Source organism: Sus scrofa, chromosome 5 (genome assembly GCF_054392235.1).
Source record: "Sus scrofa isolate SSC_HxYL_T2T_F1_AM1 chromosome 5, Sscrofa_HxYL_maternal_Yorkshire_Landrace_v2.0, whole genome shotgun sequence".
Classification (NCBI taxonomy): Eukaryota; Metazoa; Chordata; class Mammalia; order Artiodactyla; family Suidae; genus Sus; species Sus scrofa.
This window is the reverse complement of record NC_139387.1, coordinates 15824025-15832208: the sequence shown is the minus strand read 5'-3', so window position 1 is coordinate 15832208 and position 8184 is coordinate 15824025. Positions and strand designations below refer to the sequence as shown.

The window sequence follows — 8184 nt, the reverse complement described above, 5'->3', positions numbered from 1 at the left end:
AAACAAAAAGCTAGTCTCAACCATATGCTGTCTACAGAAACACACTTTATTTATTTGTTTAATTTTTTGGCCACTCCTGTAGCATGCCTATATTCCTGGGCCAGGGACTGAACCCCACCTACCGCAGTAACCCCAAGCCACAGCAGCGACAATGCCAAGTCCTTAACCACTAGACCACCAGGGAACTCCTACAGAAACATCCGTTAATTATAAAGACCCTGCTAGGTTAAAAGTGGAGGGCTAGAAAAAGACATCTGTAATTTAATAACACTGATTAAAAGAAAGCTGAAATTGCTCTATTTCAGACAAAACAGACTTCAGGATAAGGGAGGTTATAAGGAATAAAGAGGGGCACCACATAATAGTAAAAAGATCAAGTCTCCACAAAGACATAACAAATAAAGCCAATAATTTATCTCTACAGATATTTTACCCAAGGGACTTTAAAACAATTATTTTTACAGTACTTGCAAAATATACCCTGATGGCAAAATGGCCCAAAAGAAAAAAATCTTAAGCAATTGTCAGTAATCACATTATTAATAATGTTGATTAATAATAATAGTGTTATCCTGAAACTATGCCGCCCATGGACACAGCTATAAAGTGCACTGTCTTATCCTTGAGGGACTTAGGGCCAAGTGCAAGAGACAAACGCAAAAGCTATTAATCATGGCAACATGATAAGTAATATAATAGGGATATGAACAAGACGCTAGGATAATAACCAGGAGGAAACACTTAACTTTGCATAATAAGGTCTGGAAGAGCTTCCTCAAGGAAGTAACAATTGAGCTATTATTTTTCCTTAGGTGTTTAAAAGTGTAATATTTAATTCTATCATTGCTTTGACATATATTAGCTGGAATCCTCAATAAATTTTTTTCCATCAACTCTTTTGTTGCCTTTAGATAGAGTTCATACAGGAAAGGAAGAATAAATATTTGACTTTCCTCCTTTACTTACCAGTTTTTTAAATAATAATTCTGGAGTTTCCATTGTGGCGCAGTGGAAATGAATCCGGCTAGTAACCACGAGGTTGTGGGTCCAATCCCTGGCCTCGCTCAGTGGGTGAAGGATTTGGCATGAACGCGAGCTGTGGTGTAGGTTGCAGATGCGGCTTGGATTCTGCGTTGCTGTGTTGTGGTGTAGGCCAGCAGCTGTAGCTCTGATTAGACTCCTAGCTTGGGAATCTCCATATGCTGCAGGTGTGGCCCCCCAAAAAAACAAAACAAAAAACAAACAATAAAATAAAATAATAATTCTGTTCCTTGGAGTCTTCCAAAGGTGAGCCTCTTTGGGTATTTTATTGTAGTGCTATTATAATCTCATCGCATTAACATCTTAGATGTGCTTCAACCCATTATTATTTTCAGTGCCCAAACTGTCCCATCTTTAAGTTGGTCTCTCTATGTTTTGGCCTGACTCTTGTGTTTCTTCCTAGCTTCCTTTCTCTTTGGCAGGATCCAAAGATCCAGGATTCTCCTTTACATTTCTTGCCCCAGACATGGAATTAGCCATTTCTCCAAGAAACTCCGGTTCTTTCCATGGGAAATGGTATTTAGAGCGTTTAGCAATTTTTTTTTTTTTTTTTGGCTTTCTAGGGCTGCACATATGGAGGTTCCCAGGCTATGGGTTGAATTGGAGCTACAGCTGCTGTCCTATGCCACAGCCACAGCAATGCCAGATCCAAGCCGCATCTGCAACCTACACCATAGATCACGGAAACGCTGGATCCTTAACCCACCAAGCAAGGCCAGAGATCGAACCTGAAACCTCATAGTTCCTAGGTGGATTTGTTTCCTCTGCACCACAATGGGAGCTCCTAGTAAACTTTTTATTTTTATTTATTTATTTATTTTTGGTCTTTTTGACTTTTCTAGGGCTGCTCCCGCAGCATATGGAGGTTCCCAGGCTAGGGGTCTAATCGGAGCTGTAGACACCTGCCTATGCCAGAGCCACAGGAACGAGGGATCCGAGCCACATCTGCAACCTACACCACAGCTCACGGCAATGCCAGATCGTTAACCCACTGAGCAAGACCAGGGATCAAACCCGCAACCTCGTGGTTCCTAGTCAGATTCGTTCACCACTGCGCCACGACAGGAACTCCAACTTTTTATTTTTTTATATAATGACTTTTTTTTTCATTATAGCTGGTTTGCAGTGTTCTGTCGATTTTCTACTGTACAGTTAGGTGACCCAGTCACACATACATGTATACATTCTTTTTCTCACATTATCCTCTGTTGTGCGCCATCATAAATGACTAAATATAGTTCCCAGTGCTATACAGCAGGATCTCATTGCTAATCCATTCCAAAGGTGGTTGTCTCCTGTCTCTAGTTTCTCTCTCTTTTAAAACTTTCTCCATCCTCTTTGCCACTGTCTGATGATCTTTCTCTAATGCAAATCTGATTGTGTCTCTTGCCTGAGGAAAAATGTCCACCCAGCATCATCCTCCACAGGTTCAAGTCTAAGCTCCTTACCCTGACTCAAAAGACCCTTTTTTGAAACCCATCATTGTGGCTCACATCTCTATCTACATTTCAGGTCTACTTTCCTGGGCACACGCTGCCCTCTAACCCTGTCAAAGCAGCTTGTAATTCCACCTAAGCCATTCATTTTTGTCTTTATAATTACATGTTGGTAGCCACTTTCTGCTCATTGCCAGAAACTTCTTTTTCTGCCTTCTTCTTGAGCATTTTCTGACTATCAGTGACAATGGTGGGCAGAAATCCATTCAGACCTCAGGTGGTTCCAGAGTGAGCTGGGGTTCCCTTTGTTCCATAACAGCTCCAGGCACCCCACTTGTAGAGTACATATCCAGCTGTTTTATAGTTCTTCTTAACTCATCTTCACTGAAGCAAGACAAGGAAAGATAAACACAGTCTTAATGGACTATTTATCCCCACACCTGGCAGGGGTACATAGAAGGTGCTCCAGCAATGTTTGTTGAAGGTATTACTTAAATGTGTAATTCACAAATGAATCATTAACAAAATATAAGGTTGGACTCATATCTTTAATATAAGATCCATGAAGGCAGGAATATCATTCATCATTCATTTGTTTATCATCAGCCCTCCCAACAGCATGTAAACTCCAGGAGGTGGAAGGGAGGGAAGGAAGCTTGTCTGTCCTATTCACCTCTGAACCTCTGCTGAGAACAAGACTGATTATTCATGTATTGGCTGAAATAAAGAAAGGAAGAGAGGAATGAAGGGAGGGAGGGAAAGGAGGGAAGGGAAGAGGAGGAAGAATACGTCTTAATGAGCAGGAGTTTCTCTACTGAAGGCGACACATAATGCAGCTCTAAAATATAAACTTGCAATTGGAGATTTTTAGAGATGAGATATTGTCTTTCAGATTTCATTTTTAGAATCAGTTTCACAAAGCTCTAATTTTCACTTAGAGTGTTTCAGTACTGTGCAAAGTGCAAAACTAGTGTCCAGCAACTTCACTGCACAAGGAAATCCATTGTCCTGCACTCTTGTGGGTCTGTGTCACCTGCTACCAGTCAGATCAGTGGGCGGGCCATTCATAGAGATCAATACATGTTGGCCAGACTCAGGGATGTTAGCAGTGGGCGAGGACAGAGTCCCAGCCCTCTTGAGGTTTGTGTTCTGGAGTGCAGAGGCATACAATGAACAAAAAACAAAACTAACAATTTTAGATGATGGTGAGTTCCATAGAGAAAATAAAACATCAGACAAGTAAATAATTACCAAAACGTGAGTGTTAGGATTGGGAAGTACAGTGCTGGGGAGACTGCAGCAGTGGGAGCAGAACATCCCAGATGATCCGAAAGGAATCCATCCTGTGCCTTCCTCTTCTGTGCTGCTCTTTCAGCCATTCAATGGGCTTCAGCAGGTCTATGCATCAGTGCCAACTCCACGCATTTGTGGGGCTGCCTGCCTGTCACTGCTGCTGGGCTACTAGAAAGTTTTACCAGCCCTTCAAGTCTCCTTTCCTTTGCTGCCAAATCTTCCTTCCTCCTGCCACTCCGCCCTCCCCCCACTGGACGATCTCTGTGATTGGTGTCAATACCCCAAGTCAGAGACCTGGACATCACTCTATCCTGCCTCTCACTGGCCACATCCAATCGGCACCAAGGAGGATAGATGCAACCTTCCCAGTATCTCTGGAATAGAGTCACATCTCCCTGCTCCCACTGCCATGTCTCTATTTCAGGCCACCAGGATTCCTTCCCACCCCCACCCCAACCCCCATCCTGATGTCACACTGTGGCCACACTGGTCTCTCAAAACACAAATGTAGTCCTGTGTGCTCTAATCCCTTCTGGGATAAACCTCTTAACATGACCCTCCTGATCTGATCCCCACCTACCTCCCAAAGAAATTGCCTGTTACTTCCTCCTGTTCTATGGGCAGCTGTGCCGAGCTCCAGTCCCCAAACATGCCACACATTCTCCTCTGTCTATAACAGCCCTCAAAACCCCTGCCTGGTGAATCCGCCTCCTGGCTTAGTCATCATTTCCTGGAGGCCTGCCTTGGCACTAGCCTCTTGGGCTCAGTTTCATGTCTCCATTCTTGTGGGTGGTATGAAAGCACCCACACTTTCTCCACAGCCCCCTTATGCTGTACTTCCTTTGGATTTCAAGCTCCTGGAGTATGGGAGCTGGGTCATTCATTGTTGTGTCCACAGTGCCTGTCAAGGGCAAGAGAGCTATGCTGCACTCTAATTGTCTTCCTCTCCAAAAGCGGGGAGCAATAATATTTACATGTTAGCTGAATCATCGGGATTAAATGAGATAATGAGTGGAAAATACCTATCATGGTGGAAGCACAGTCAGTACGTCAAGAGTAAATGATAGCTATTATTACTAAATGATTTTGTTAGCACTAAATCTAAACAAACACTAAGGTTTGAAATGCATTCAGGAAAATGCATAAAATCATAAATGCACAGAGCTCAATGCATTTTCACAACTGAATGCACCATTGTCACCAATCCCCAGAGAGCACTATTTTATTTTTTTATTGAAGTATAGTTGATTTATAGTGTTGTGTTAGTTTAAGGTATACAGTAAGGTGATTCAGTTTTTATATAGATATATATATTTTCAGATTCTTTTCATTATAGGCTATTACAAAATACTGGATATAGATCTCTGGGCTATACGGTAGGTCCTTGTTGTTATCCATTTTATATGAAGAGTGTGTATCTGTAAATCCCAAGCTCCTAATGTATCCTTGCCTGCCCGCTTTCCCCTTTGGTAAGCTTAAGTTTGTTTTCTATGTCTGAGTCTGTTTTTGTTTTGTAAATAAGTTCATTTGTATCATTTTTTAAGATTCCACGCATAAGTGATATCATACGATATTTATCTCTGACTTATTTCACCTAGTATATATTCTCTAGGTCCAACCATGTTGCTGCAAAATCGCCTTATTTCATTCTTTTTTATGACTGACTAGTATTCCATTATATGTATGTATGCAGCACAATTTCTTAATCCATTCATCTGTCAATGTACATTTAGGTTGCATTCATGTCTTGGCTATTATAACTAGCGCTACTGTGAACACTGGGGAGCATGTATCTTTTTGATTTAGAGTTTCCATATTTTCCAGGTATAAGCTCAGGAGTGGGACTGCCGGATCATATGGTGGCTCTATTTTTAGTTTTCAAAGGAACGTCTATACTGTTCTCCATAGTGGCTGCACGAATGACATTCCCACCAACAGCAGATAGAACTATTTTAAAGCTCAAATATTACCTTCTCAGAGAGGCTCTCCTTTCGTCCCACCCCCTACATAGCACTCATCATCAGACATCCTCTGCCATCTAATTATGTATTTTATAAATTATCTATCTCACCTCACACCAACATAAACGGCAAGAGAGCAGGAATTTTTTTTAGTCGATTTTGTTCATTGCTGTATCCTCAGCTCCTAGAATAGTGCTAGGCACATAGTAGGTACACAAGAAAAACTTACTAAGGAATGAATAAGTGCTTATATTTGTTTTTTTAAGTTCTAGGTGCTGCTACACTGTCATGTCTCAGAAACAGTACCCTCCCAGGTTAGACAGCACACCAGCAGGGACTGGTTGCACCCAGCCCAGCCTGCCTCCTGAACTGAGCAGGGCAGGCAGCCCATGAGTTCTTTCTCCTCACCCCTCCCTTCAAGCCTGGTCCACCACACCCAACCCCATTTCGTGTGTATAATAATTAAATTAAGAATAATAGCAACAGCTGTAATAATAGCCTCATCCACCCTCTGAGACCATCCGGCCCCTGGCATCCCTCAAGGGTTTTCCTGGGACCTGAAGAACTTCGGGCAGGGGCGGCTCTCCACTCTGAGGACGTGCTGCTTGCAACCACCAGATTGCACCTGGTCAGGCTCCCCGCCAAGTCTTTTACCGCCCGATGGGTCCGTGGAGCTGGCTGATGTAGGCTCTTTATCATTCACCCTATTTTGCTGAGGGAGAAACGGAGGCTTCCCAAGGAGGGCCTGGCCGCTGGGATCTTCTGACTTGGAGTCCCGTGGTTTCTGCCACCATGAACATCGTGACCGCGTGCAGGGATCAGCACCGTCACCTTTGGGTAGCTCCATACTCCGTTTCCCTTCGCCAACCTTCTCGGCCAGAAAGAACGTGCCTTGTGCTGCTCTGGGCTCTGAGCAAAGGCTGTGAACAAAGTTCCTGCAAAAACAAATCAAAATGGTCAGGCACGGCCACTCTGAGGAGGCGACACTTAGCTGAGGCCAGGGTGATGGGGAGGAACCTGTCACGCAGGGTCGAGGTGGGAGGGGGCAGGAGGTGGAGTGCCAAGTAGAGAGAACAACAACTACCCAGCTCCTCTTACATCACTACCCGTTTCATCATACCCCTACTTCGAGAGGGGATGTCTCTACCCCATTTTACAGATGAGGAAACTGAGGCCCATAGGCGTTTACCGAACCGGGAATCGAACCCAGCGCTCGGAAATACGCCAAGCCCGAGCTCAGTCCAGCCGTATTCCGCGCCCCCTCCTTTCTTCTGCACCGTGACCTTAACTCGGCACGTGCTGGCCCCTCGCCAACCCCCCAACATGGTCGCGCTTAGCCCTGCCTGGGGAGGGCAGAGTGGGGGGCTCTAGGAGGGACCGCGGAAGCCGCGCCCAGCTGGGGGTCCCGGGTTAGAGACCCCCTCGCTCTGCGTTAGGGACCCGCCCCGCCCCTTCCGCGGCCCGGCCGCCGCTGCCTCTGTCCATGGTCAAAGCACCCGGGTAATCCGCCTTTCTCTTCCGCCCGCCGAGCCCCATTCATATTCTAATCACAGCGCGGCCGGCCCGCGAACGGCCACTTTATCGGGGCCCGCGGAGGCACAGCCTGCCCCCCCCACTTCCACTTCCAGACCCCCAGCTCCTCGCCCCCCTCTTTCTGCACTTTACACTCCGCCGAGGAGGGGGTCCCTGGGAAAACCGCGTCCCCAGCCCGGCGCGGGGCTTCTCACAAACTTCGCGGCCGGCTGGGGGCGAGGGCGGGTGGGGGGGAGGGAGGAAGGGACAGAGGCAGACAGACTGACAGACAGAGTTACGGGAAGAGGCGGGGGCTGCCAGAGAGACCCAGGGGGATAGAGACACAGAGGGGCAGAGACAAAGAGATGCGGGGGCAGGGGTTAGACAGAGACACAGGCAGCCCAAACGGAGAAAGAGAGGGACCCAGGGGACGAGGGGAGGACAGAGTGGGACAGAGACGGGGAGGCAGGCAGAGGGGGAGCGAGAGGCAGGGGAAGGAGAGAGACACCGGGAAGGAGACAGATAAACCCAGAAGAAGACAGAAAGTTCTGGAGGAGATGAGCCAGCCCCTCACACCCTCCCTGCCAAGCGGTCTTCTCGCCGCCCAGGTTGCGGGGTGGGTCTTGGGGCTGCAGTTCCCCGTCCCCCTTTCAGATCTTTCCACGCTTCCACGCGAGTCTGCGGATCCGCGCGGAAGGGAGTCAAGGCTTACCTCATCCCCCGGGCTCCCCCTCAAAATCTAGCCCGGGACCAAACTTGGGGAGGGGGCACAAGAGGAGAGGCAAAGGCGTGGGGCCCACTCGTGGCCGTGTAGGCAACTCCCCAGGCTCCTCGGAGTCCCCTGCCCCCCAGGCCTGCGCCGGGCCCGACCGGATGGGGGGGGAGGGCTGGGGAGGGGGGAGGGGGCCACATCTAAGCCAATTTTGATTTCGCCTATAATG

General features: G+C 47.0%; 1 long non-coding RNA gene across 1 annotated transcript; it reads right to left on the bottom strand.

Moving 5' to 3' along the window:
- Positions 1-3006: 3006 nt before the first annotated feature.
- On the bottom strand, positions 3007-8067 carry LOC110260837 (uncharacterized). Its single transcript, XR_014803137.1, has 2 exons — positions 7956-8067; positions 3007-6666 (listed from the first exon to the last, which is right to left on the bottom strand). It is a non-coding gene; the product is annotated as an uncharacterized LOC110260837 (long non-coding RNA).
- Between the last annotated feature and the right edge of the window lie 117 nt (positions 8068-8184).